Source organism: Triticum dicoccoides, chromosome 1B (assembly GCF_002162155.2).
Source record: "Triticum dicoccoides isolate Atlit2015 ecotype Zavitan chromosome 1B, WEW_v2.0, whole genome shotgun sequence".
NCBI lineage: Eukaryota > Viridiplantae > Streptophyta > Magnoliopsida > Poales > Poaceae > Triticum > Triticum dicoccoides.
Window position 1 is genome coordinate 627,237,419 of NC_041381.1, and position 12,724 is coordinate 627,250,142.

Here is a 12,724-nt window from a genome sequence, read left to right on the forward strand (position 1 = left end):
GCAGCACAGGAAGTTTAAGCAAAAGAACTTTAGCATGAGAAAGTAAAAAAAAATCAGGACCATAAGAGTTGCAACTTGCAAGTCCAGTATTCCGTTTTTAACTGGAAGATACCAAATGATAATGAAATCTAGATGATTTCTTTTTTTCCATTCCTTTCAATTCACATAGACCATATCGATGATACTAAAATCTAGAAGCAATGAACTAGGATGCAAGCATCGCAATCAGCTCCTTCATGACGGAGGGGTGGCTCGTAATTAGATCGTCGAAACCGGCAGTGGCCGCAACAGCCCTCAGATTGCCGTCACAGTGGTGGTTCTCAGCTAGTTCCAGGATGGTCGCCGTGGTGTTGACCCCAATGAACCCGCATATCTTAGCTTCACACATGAGCTTCAGCCGCTGCAGATCATACCTATCCGCCGCGACGAGCAGTTGTGGCCACTGCCACATCGCATCTTCACCATCTTCCCTCTCCATCTCCGGCTCAGTCACTGTAAATGACCGCAAGGATTGCCCTGAAAACTCAAGGCTCCATGTCCTCGATGTGTATGGCGCTGGCGGTGGCCGTGCCCTCCTTCATCGGGCCAAAAAGCTCGGCCTTGAAGACCCTAGACCGAGCCACAAGGACGCACCGGTGAGCGGTGAATGTCTGGCCGCCAACCTTGAACTTCACGACGGTGCCATTCTTGGCCGTGAGGAGATCGATGAAGTGCCGGTGCATGTCGGGCGGCGGCACCGTAACGAACGGCAAGGCGGCGCCGGTTCCCTTGGTGTCGACGGCGGCCTCGATGACGACGACATCGCACCGGATGGTGAAACTATCGTTCCTCAGATGTCGTGAGTCTTCCAAGTCATCTCTGCTTATGAAAGTGGTGCATGACCAACCACGAGATTTGAGAGGGAAGTGGCGTACTTGAGCGGAACGGATGTATGTTGAGTCCTGCTTGTCCGACTGGCCAAGGAAACTGAACCCATACTGCACCTTCACAGGCTTGGCAATATCCTGAGCGAGGATGAGGGCAACAGATACATAGCGGGCCCTGTCTGACACCGATCCATTAGGGAAATACCTGAGAAGCCAGAGATACCCTCCGACTCTGAAAGGGGCAGACTCGATGTGATCGCCGTTGGGGACGTCGGCCTTGGTGCGCGAGTAGCCTTCAACCACAAGCAGGTGGTACCCACTGGCGGCGCCGGCGTCGTTGATGGCCGACCGGGAAAGGCATAGTTTGCCGTCGCGGATCAAGGATACGCCTGCAAAAGACATGGCCCCGGCTGGGGAACGAACGAGCTAGTGGAAGGAGGAAGATCTTCATGGCTGGGTATTTTAGTCGGGAGGAAGGCATGGAGTTAATTACGGAGTTAATATCCTGCTTGATTTCCTCCCGTAAAATGAGCATCGTTCATTTATAACATCCTGTGAGAAAACGGGAATGGTTTGCAAGCTTTACAATAATATAATTTATCCAAATGATATATGACACGCGTGTGGTACGAAGCACAGAGACCCTGATGTTTTATTTATAACTAAAGTTGCTATCCGAAAAGAGAAAACTAACCAAAAAAAACTCTCATGCATGACAACAAAAATTGTTATTCTTGCGTCATTAAACTTGTCATGAAAAACAATCGAAGTTGCCATGTGTTTGTACCACACGTGTAGTATTTATCAGGTCCCAAACTTTAAAGAGAATTATAAAATTATTTTAAATATTTTTTTACAAAATTTGCAAGAAAACATACTCCAAAAGCATCTATCATCAGGGAAACCAAACATACTCCAAAAGCATCCTATCATCAGGGAAACTAAAACATCATGATGGACCAGAGAGCATACTTATATAAAGTCTAGAAGTCATAAACCTAAGCCATAAACATGTTGATCAGCTCCTTCATAACAAAGGGGCAGCTCGTGATGAGATCGTCAAAGCCATCACTGGCCGCGACAGCCCTCAGATTCCCCGATGCACCAAGAAAGTTGTAGCATGCCGTCTTCAGCCCGTCACAGCAGTGGCGCTCAGCTAGCGCCAGGATGCTGGGCGTGGTGCTCACGTCGACGAACCCGCACAGCTTATCTTCACACATGAGCTTCAGCCGCTGGAGATCGTACCTATCAGCCGCCACGAGCAGGTTCTGCCACTGCCATACTGGGTCTTCACCATCTTCCTTCTCCATCTCCGGCTCCAAGTCACTGTAGATGAATTTGAGCATTGCCCTGAATGCTGGAGCCTCCACGTCCTCTACATGTATGGCGGCTGCAGTGGCCGTGCCCTCCTTCATCGGGCCCAAGAGCTCGGCCTTGAAGACTCTAGACCGGGCCGCAAGGATGCACCGGTGTGCGTTGAATATCTCACCACCAACCTCGAACTTCACGTCGATGCCTTCCTTGGCGGCCAGGAGATCGGTAAAGTGCTACTGCATGTCTGGCGGCGGCACCGTAATGAACGGTGAAGCGGTACCGGTGCCCTCGGCCCCAGCGTCGATGACGTCCTCGACGATGATATCACACCGGATGGTGAAACCGTCATCCTCGACATGTTTTGACTGTTCCAAGTCATCCCTCTCTAGAAGATCAGAGAAGCTCATACCATACTTGCCAGGGAAGTAAGGTTTGTATTTTGACTTGTGCTTGTCGGGCTGGTCAATGAAACTAAACCTGAACTGCGCCTTTACAGGCCCTGCAACGTCCTGATGAAGGCGAATGGCATCAGATATGGCGCTCCCATCTGTCCGACAACAGCTGGGCCAGTACTCGAGAAACCAGAGATGCCCTCCAACTCTGAAACGGCGAGACTTGATGTCACCCATGTCCTTGCTGCGCGAGTAGCCTTCTACCACGAACAGGTGGTACCCGCTGGCGGCGCCGGCGTCGTTGATGACCGACCGGGAGGGGCATAGTTTGCCGTCGCGGATCAAGGTTACGCCTGCGAAAGACATGGCGACGATCGGACGAACCCTGCGGCAGCCCTGATCGATTCCGTCCGTTCTATCAGCTGCAGGGCATAAATATTTGTAGCAGCGCGTGTCCGTGTTATTTGCAGGAGTTTGTGTTGGATTCAGCTTGCAAACCGTGGTCTAGTTAAGCTAGCTTGGGGCGGTCAGGTTTTGTCAAGTTACAGGCCAGTCTCGTCTCAAACTTCTAAACTAAGGGCGTGACTAGACGGAAGTGTTGAGATACTCATGATCGCATGTACATTAGGCAGCTAGGATCTTCTTTTATTGTTTCCTAGTCTACGGTATTTCCCAGTCCTTTCCATATATAGCGTATACGGTTAAGATATTCTTGCCCTTGTACTCTATATACGCTACGGCATACGATCAATGCATATATCGGCAAGGAGGCATACAATCGATAAAAGCGTTTCAAAAAGCAATCCACATGGTATCAGATACCGCGTAACTTTCCTACCGCTTCCGTCGCTGCCACTGCACCTGCGCCGCCGCTGCCTCCTTGCCGCCGCCGCCCACCCTGCCGTCGCACCCCATCCCGGCCGCTGCCTTCTCCTACCGCCGCCACACACCCCTCCTTTTCCCTCTACCCGAACCAACCCTAGCCCTAACCTCCCTTCAACACCATGTCGTTCGCCTCCTACGACTCCTCTTCCTCCCCCTTGTCCGACGCCACGAAACACTCCAACCCGTTCACTGGCCCCAACTCCATCCCCACCGAAGACATCCGCAATGCCGACATCCTCGCCCATGTGCCCATCCGTCTCTCCCAGGAGGACTCCTCTTACTATGCATGAAAGACATACTTTCATCTTGTATTTCGTGAGTTTCATCTCCAGGAGCACATCGATAGCACCGTTGACTCCAAGACCATGGCGTTCGACGCCGAGTGGTCGGCCGTCGAGGTGACAATCATCCGCTGGCTTCTCTTAACCATCTCCAAGGACTTATTATACACGGCGGTGCAGGATGATGATGATGTGCATGCTCACTGGACAAAGCTCAATAGTCTCTTCACCGACAATCGGCTCCAGCGGCTCGTCTTCCTTCAGCAAGAATTCTTTGGGTGCCATCAAAATAATTCCTCTGTGGATGATTTTTGCTTGCACCTAAAGCGTCTTTGCGAGGAGCTCCGCGACATTGGCGAGAAAGTCTCCGACGATCTTCTTCTTAGCACCCTCGTCGCGGCCTCAACAAGGAGTTCACTCACGCGGCTGCCAACCTTACACTCATCACCAACCCGACCTTCCCCAAGGTCGTCGCCTACCCACGTTTGGAGAAATGCAGGATGAAGAAGATAAGGGCGCGGGCGGTCCACACTGCCCTCGCCGACGGCACATCGCGCGACGCACCTCCTCAACAACAGCTGGCGGGCCCGTTCCAGCCGGTCCAGCCGCCCTTCCCGTTTCCTCAATAGGGAGCGCCGACGCCTGCTGCCCCCAACGAACGCAGCGGTCGCCGCGGCAAGGGGGGCGCAAGGGCTAGCAGCGGGCGGCCAACCCCGCCGGGCCACCCCGGGTCCAGCAGCAGCAACAGCCCGTCGTGCCGTGGGCCTACGGGCACAACCCTTGGACCGGCGTAGTCCATGCATACTCTATGCCGGTCCTTCGCCCGACCGTTCGCGGCATCTTGGGCCCTCGACCGGCGCAGCACCAAGCCTACCACGCCATCCAATAGCCACCTGCGGCATTCGCGGCGTCCCCGCAGCCCGGGTCATACCCGGCCTACCCGCCGGTGCCGGCCCCTGCGCCGCAGTAGCCCGGCGCCGACTACTACAACACGGCGCCCGCCCCGCTGCCTTGGGATCCGGCCCTCCTAGCTGCGCTGCAGTCGACCCCACCCCTAACTCTTACACCGGTGGTGGCGATTGGTTCATGGACTGCGGGGCGACCGCTCACATGTCTTCTAACCTGGGTAACCTAATCTCTTACTCTCCCACCAACACCTCCACTCGCATCACTCTTGGCGATGGTTCTTCCCTTCCCATTACACATATTGGTTCTACCTCTTTTCCATCATCTAGTACACCTATTCATATGTCTAATATCTTAGTTTTCCCTGACTTAATCAAAAATCTAGTCTCTGTTCGCCGTCTTACTCGTGAAAATCCAATTACTGTTGAATTTGACGGTTGTGGTTTTTCTCTGAAGGACGCCCGTTCCCGGATGGTTCTTCACCGATGTGACAGCCCGGATGAACTCTACCCGGTCCACCCACCATCCTCCCCCGACGACGCTCCCGTCGCCCTCTCCGCCGGTGTGGACCTCTAGCACGCTCGTTTGGGTCATCCTAATGACGCCACACTTCGTCATATTCTTCGTAGTTTTTTCTTTCACTTGTAATAAGGTCACTAACCATACTTGTCATGCTTGCCGTGTTAGCAAACACATGCGTAGTCGCCGAAGGTAGCCTACGGGCATGGATGTAATTTATTTATATTGCTTATGATGTTCTACGTGTTGTCATGATATTTGATGAATAAATTGGAACTTTTCCCTCAAATAAGTACTCCCGCCGGTTCTTTTTACTCCGGATATAAGATTTATCTAAAGTTAAACTTTGTAAATTTTGACCGACTTTATTGAAATAATATCAACATTCACAATATGAAATCATTATCATTAGATGTGTCCTAAATTTAATTTTCATACTGTATAACTTTAGTACTCCCTCCTGTCCATTTTGAGTACAAACTTGTACTAAAGCAGCGACAATTAATATGGGTCGGAACAAGTATTGTACCTGTTCATATTTCTTCCTCATAAATATGGTCAAACTTTATGAAGTTTGATTTCATATGCAGAGTAAAAAAGACACCGGGGAGTATAGGTACGTACTCCTTTTTTTTCATAACTAGACGATGCCCCGCGCGTTGCGGCGGGACTATGTATGAAATAAAATTTGCATTGAACTAATCAACCTAGCTAGTGTATTTATAGTTTCTCCTGTAGTAAGATAATCAATTGATCAATATTTTACAAATAAATGAATAAATGCATATATCTATGTATAAGTTTAAAATTGGACGAAAACAAAATAAAATACACGTGCACGCCTCACTTTTCTTTCATACAACACTCAAGTATGAGGGTATGAGTTGCATGCATGGGTCAACTTCTTTCTTGATTAAAACACTCATAGGCAGGAGTTACTACATGCATGCATATGCGTCAATTACTACATGTGTGGTTGGTGCAGCGGCCCTCGGTGTGTAGATCGGACGGATATTGTTGATTGATCTAGTATATCCAACGGCTAAATTAATCTGGGTGATGTGGCTTAAGGAGAAGCAAGAGAATTCCTAATAGTGGGGGCTAGCTATTTAGATATAGTAGATGTAGTCTTTAATAAACTTGGTCGTAGACTTTGTTAACTTGGTCAAAATCTATGCGCACTACATTATAGAACAGAGCAAGCAATATAAACATAGTACAGATGCCATGGCGCACAAGAATTTGGGAGGAGATGCGTGCACGCATGCATGTTTATTTCAAAGAGAAAAGCTGATTGGGGCGATCAACGTTGCTTCGTTCTTTGCTTGGGTCTTTAGTGAAGTGACCGGAGACCATGGTGGAGAGAAGACGCGTGTGTACCGACTGGATACTTGTTTCGTTTGTTTGCAAGTTAGTGGTTTCCGTTTTCGGCAAGCTGTGGTGGCTCCTCAAGGCCATAAGCCACCAGTAATCTGGTAATACCCTCTCCTTCTCATGTTAGATTTGATGAATATGGTTATACATGGTACAATGGTGATCGAGGGGGCATGAGATAGGTTGTCTATTGACCAACCCTGCCCCACCTTATATAAAGGGCTCCCAGGGCTAGGGTTACAAGTATCCCAACTTACCTAAGACGGTGGAAGATTACTGCTAGGTATCGGCTTCCTTGTGATACACTCCACACTACCGGACTCGCGGTCTATGCCTACGGCCAAGGGCCGTCGGCATAGGCCCCCAAGCCGTCGGCATAGGTCTATGCCTACGGCTGCCGTCGGCATAGACCCGTCGGCGTAGATACCGTCAGCGTAGTCTTGTCAGACCGTCGGCATAGTAAAGCCGTCGGCATAGGGGCCTATGCCGACGGCCTGGCGTCAGCCGTCGGCATAGTATAGCCGTCGGCAGTCTTTTTCGTCTGACGGCAACGGACGGCGCCGTCAAAAACGGGGACGAATCATGCAAGGCCACGTGGCAGGGCTTTGCCGTAGGCATAGCCCTGCCACGTGTCTTCTTCTGGTTATTCCTGGCAGCAGAGGTATGCCTACGGCTTTGCCGTCGGCATAGATTTTCACCTATGCCTACGGCAAAGCCGTCGGCATAGATCAGCCACGTGGCGAGCCCTGGTGACTCCTGGGCTTATATATGCCGACGGCTTTGCCGTCGGCATAGTTTTTTTTCCCTGTTTTTTCTCTTTTTCAATTCATTTGACAGCATTTCAAAACAGAACAATATGAAATTATGCAGAAATATGACAGTTCATCATCTAAACATACTCAAGTTCACCATCATCATCTAAAGATCATCACCGACTCAAGTTCATGAACATAAAAGTTGTGCAAGACATGAAACATCATAAAAGTAGGAATATGAAAGGCATGGCACGACGGCCACATGCACGGAATCATCAAGCAAGACCATCTCCGCCAAAACCACCACCTCCGCCAAAACCACCACCTCCGCCAAAACCACCACCTCCGCCAAAACCACCACCTCCACCAAAACCACCACCACTCTGCCAGATCGGAGTGACTGGAGTCGACGGAGCAGGAGTCGACCCACCGGTCCCCTACATGTTTCAGAAAAGATTCTAACAGTAAATATGATATGATAGTGTTGAATGAACGAGAACTAGTTTGTCAGTAGTTAGGCAAATGTACTAACCGGACCATCACTGCCTAGTGCCACCCATTCATCGAACGTGGGCACGTGTGGGGGTTCTCCCGCAGGTGGTGGTGGGGGTCCCATTTGTGGTGGACCCGTGCCGTTACTCCAAGCCGCCAACATAGCCTGAATGTTAGTTAAACAAGCAAACTAGAAGATCAGAAGGAATGAAAGTGCAAAAATTTAGCTTGGTTTTAAGAGGGCAGAACTAACCGTCATCATCTGACGGTTGTAATCATCGTTTGCCTTCACTCGTTTCAAGTACTCCCGCACCTCGAGATTCCTATGCTCGACAAACTCCTTATATGCCTACATAATTTAGATTGTTTCTAAGTGAGCAATGCTGAAAATAAACTGAGAATGCTAGATAAAAAAGATAAAGAGGAAGTACTTACAGCATGCTGGCGGGCTAAAGGAGTCTGTGAACGCCCCGTACTCTCTAACTGGCTCGGGTTGCTAGCCCGAAGCTGTGTGTACGAGATCGAAGGAGTGATCAAGCCGTCGAAACACGGATACTGGCCATTCTTCTTCCCCTGGATGGCCACCACCGCCGTGTCGTCGATCTGAGACTGGGCGACCTCGGCAACAGGAACATCCGGATGCAACTCCTGATAGTGATGAATGTAAGACCCCAGGTGCTCCTCGGTCTTGCCGTAGTACTGGCTCTCGCCCTCCTTGCGACGACTCCGCTCGCGGGCCAGCTTCCACGACTCCATGTCTGAGAGCGGCCTCTTCAACTTGTCCTCCTACAATATCAAATAGAAGTTAGCCATACATAAGAACATGACGGTAAAGAAGAACAAAAATGCATCATGCACATAGATATACCTTCATGGCCTTGAAGCTCCAGTGGTTCCTGTTTCCTTGGCCGTGTGTCCCGTCGGCTCCACGGTTAGCCCGGCCCTTGATGCTCTTGGCAGCAAACTCTGCATCGGCGCCGAGCCACCTATCCACAAAACTCGCCCATCCGTCATGCCTTCCATAGCACCAACGAGGAACAACCTATGCAAATTTTGGAAGCATGACATGTGAGCACGAAACATAGAGTTGACTGCTTGAAACAATGAAAAGTTAGTAATAGTTACCATCATGAACTGCTCCCTGTTCAAGGTAAGTCGCTGCTTCTGCGCTTGACTTTTGGTCATCTTTTGGTGCAGGTAGTAGTGGTAGTACTGCGAGACGGCAACCCAGCGCACCTCGTACTGCAACTGACGAGCTTTCTTCTTCGCAGCCGCAAGCAAGACCACGTCGGCTCTGGCCTTGTGCTCGTCAAGAACTCTATAGAGTTGCTGCATAAACCAGAAGCAAACAAGGCATGAGTTGAGTGATCCAATGATAAACTATGAACGAAACTGAAGACAAGTGATTAAGAAGAGAACTTACCCAAAATTTGGTGATCACGGCCTTAGCGGCTGTCCCGTACTCCGCGTTGTTGCAAGCCTCGTAGTGGGCCCAGCTCGTGGCCAAAACCCGCAGCTGCGGGTCCCTGTCTGGCCGCGGGCAGAATAGGCCAGGCCAAAAGTGCTTCAACAGGACAGTGATAAGGCCGTTCGGTTTACGGCCATTTCCGCGAAGGATCCAGTTTCTGCAAAAGAATCAAATGATTGCCATGTGTACAATAAGAAAATGTTGTCATGTGTTGAAAATATGATTGAGAGGCACTTACTCTGTCCCCACAGGTTCAATGATCCACTTGTGCTCCTCGATAGAAGGTGGTGTAGGTAGTCCGGCATTACCACGCAGCCACCCCTGCGGAGCACCCGGTGGCAAGTCACCCCACAACTCGGGATCAACCTCCCCTCCACCCTCCTTGCCCTCCTCCTCACCCTCCTCCTCGGCCTCCTCCTCCTCACCCTCCTCCTCGGCCTCCTCCTCCTCGCCATCAGGAACATACTCCTCCTCCTCAGACTCAGAAGGTGCCTCTGTATGGGAGGGCATCGAAGAAGACCCTCCTATTTCGGACACGGCCCGGAGTTTTTTGCCCCGGCTGCCTCTCCCCCCACCTCCTCCTCCTCTAGGGGCTCTCCCCCCACCGCCTCCTCCTCTAGGGTCTCCTCCCCCGACCCCTCCACCTCCCTGTGAGGTGCCATCCTCGCGTAGTCGGGAGGGAACCTTGTGGGCTCGTCCACTCCGAGTAAGTCCTCCTTTGAGTTTACTGAGGAAACTGGCACCACTGGACTTGCCCATGATTAGCAAACCTGCATTGAGAAGAGAATAAACAATTAGTAAGGATATCAATTAAACAAGCATACAGGAAAAACATTAATACCAGAAGTGCATATTAAGCATACTATTGTAATGATCATTAAAAGAACTTACATTTTCTAGAACCCATATGAATCATCACTATTGTAATCTATTTGTGGAGCGGTCTCATCATCACTATCACGCATATCTTCTTCGTTGTCTGACAGAGGTGGAGGCTCTTCCTCATCATCAGCGTCTTCATTTAACTTTTCAAGCATAATTATGTCTCTTTGATTCACAACTGCCTCACCATCAATCCTTGCGTCGTCGTCGTTTGGTTCCAGGTCAACATAACCCAAGTCATCATCCTTGTTGTTTCGGACCACGTCATCATGTTCCTCTTGATAGAACACTCCCTCGTATGTCATGGGGTTTATGTTGTAGTAATCATCATCGTTCGGGTCCGGTAGCTTACCATGCGGCGACACCTTGAACACAACTTCCCAACCCTTTAGGTACTCTTTCTGGCATGGGTAAGGCAGATAATACACTTGTGTGGCCTGGGTAGCGGCGATAAAGAGATCAGCTCCGGCATAGACGGTTGATGGTTTAACTTCAACTAAACCAATAGAAGGCGTATGTCTCAGGCCCTTTTTGGGGTCGAACCATCGGCATTTGAACACAGTGAGACTTAGGTGTTCGCGGCCAAGTTTGAATGTAAGCTCGTATATTTTTCCTACCCTTCCGTAGTAATCTATTTTATTATCTCCTTCAGTGAAGACTCCGGTATTATAAGCGACAGGAACATGGTCTTGCGTTGCATTATGGCGCCGGGAGGGAGATTGAGCGGAATAACAAATATGGGCCAGCAGCTGTATGGATTAGACGACATACCATATGGATTGAACCCATCACCTGTTATAGCAATTCTGACATTCCCAGCCTCGGCTGCTTCCTCCGGGTACTTTATATCGAATGACTTCCATGCTTCACCTTCTGATGTATGTACCTTTTTTTTTGGATTGTACATTTTCCCTTCCTTGTGCCACTTCATCATTTTGGCAGACTCCTCGGTGATGAAAAGGCGCTGCAGTCTTTTTATAAAATCAAGATACCGAAGAACCTTCACAGGGATTTTTAGCTGCCGCTTCTGACCATGCTTATCGACCACCTCAATATACCGAGAGGAACCGCACTTCCTACAGTAGTTGTCATCCGCATACTCATGTCTAAACAAAAGGCAATTCTTTGGACAAACATGTATTTTCTCATAGTCCATGGAGAGTGCCTTCATGATTTTCTTCGTACCGTACATGGTTTTCGGCAGTTCATGGCCCTCGGGCAGGCTGTTAGCCCATACTCCCAGAAATGCTTCGAAGCAACCTCGGCTACAGCCGTACTCATCCTTCACTGCCATCAGTTGCGAGATGGCATCCAGCACAGACAGCTTGGCACCCTCATAGAGAGGTTTCTTTGACGAGGCCAAGATTTCCAGGAAGGCCTTTGCGGTTTCCTCCGGCTCCTCCGGTTCATTCGCTGAATGTGACGGAGGTGTCGGCTGTGCAGCAAAGACATCATCTAGCATGTCTCTAACCCCATCGTCCTCATAACCAGCGATGCGTTGTCGTATCACATCCTCTCTACCACGGTCCCGCTGGGCAAAGTTTATCGGCATATTAAAGTTGGGCATAAATCCATGCGTGCGAAGGTGCTTAGTCATCTCACTCTTATCTCTGCGGATACGTCTCTTACATCTGGCACACGGGCATTCTGGCACCATCCTCATTGGACTACGGAATATCTCTTTCAAAAACACATCAGTTTTCTCGACCCACTCTGTTGTTACTTGATTCCGACGGAAAAACCCACTATACATCCACTGATTATCTGCCATTTCTGCTTTATTGGAAGCCACACAACAAAATTAAGGATTCATTTTAATTACCAACATCAATATTTTATTTTTTACAAGGTTGACGAGTAATCCACCTACATCTCTAATAGGTAAAGATGGGTCCTAATCCCACCCGAGAATGTGTAGATTGAGTACGGTCCATGCTCTACCCCATTCCGAGACAAAATTTCGGCAGCACCTCCCCGCTGTTCTCCAAATACACATCTCGGCAAAATGCCGAGAGAATGTGCATCCGGAGAACAACAGGGAGGCGCCGCCGAAATCCTGTCTCGGAACGGGGTAGAGCATGAACAACGTACCCAATCTACACATCCTCGGGCTGTCCGTGGAAAGAGCTGGACAATCCGAAAGAGCTGCGGTGATAAATATGCAATTGAATGCATATTTATCGATGCAACCCTTTCGGACGGGAGACCTAGGTTACGCGACTTGATGTGAAAATTCAATCTAGTTAAAAGAGGCTAGGAGGTGAAGGTGGATTCGTAGCTCACCCTCCGCTGTAGAAGAAGTAGTCGAGCAGCGGCAGGATCACAGACCAAACCCAGACGACGAAGGCTCCAGGGAGATGAATACCACAAAGCCTGTAAATTTTGACGGCACCACATCACATAAAGCATTGACACTTCAAACTATGAAAAAAAATCATATTGCTAATGACATCTAGTCAAGGTTTTAGATCATCATGATACTTCAAATCCTAATTTTCATCAAGTGTCAAATTTTGTTCTTCAATTTTTTTAGCAAGATCATCATGATAAAATAACTACTCATCAGATACCAATTTTGTCAACATCACAA

The 12,724-nt window shown here is 49.4% G+C and overlaps 1 pseudogene; it reads right to left on the reverse strand.

Annotated features, from left to right (window-relative positions):
- Window positions 1-205: 205 nt before the first annotated feature.
- On the reverse strand, window positions 206-2,938 carry LOC119350735 (annotated as a pseudogene).
- Window positions 2,939-12,724: the final 9,786 nt, after the last annotated feature.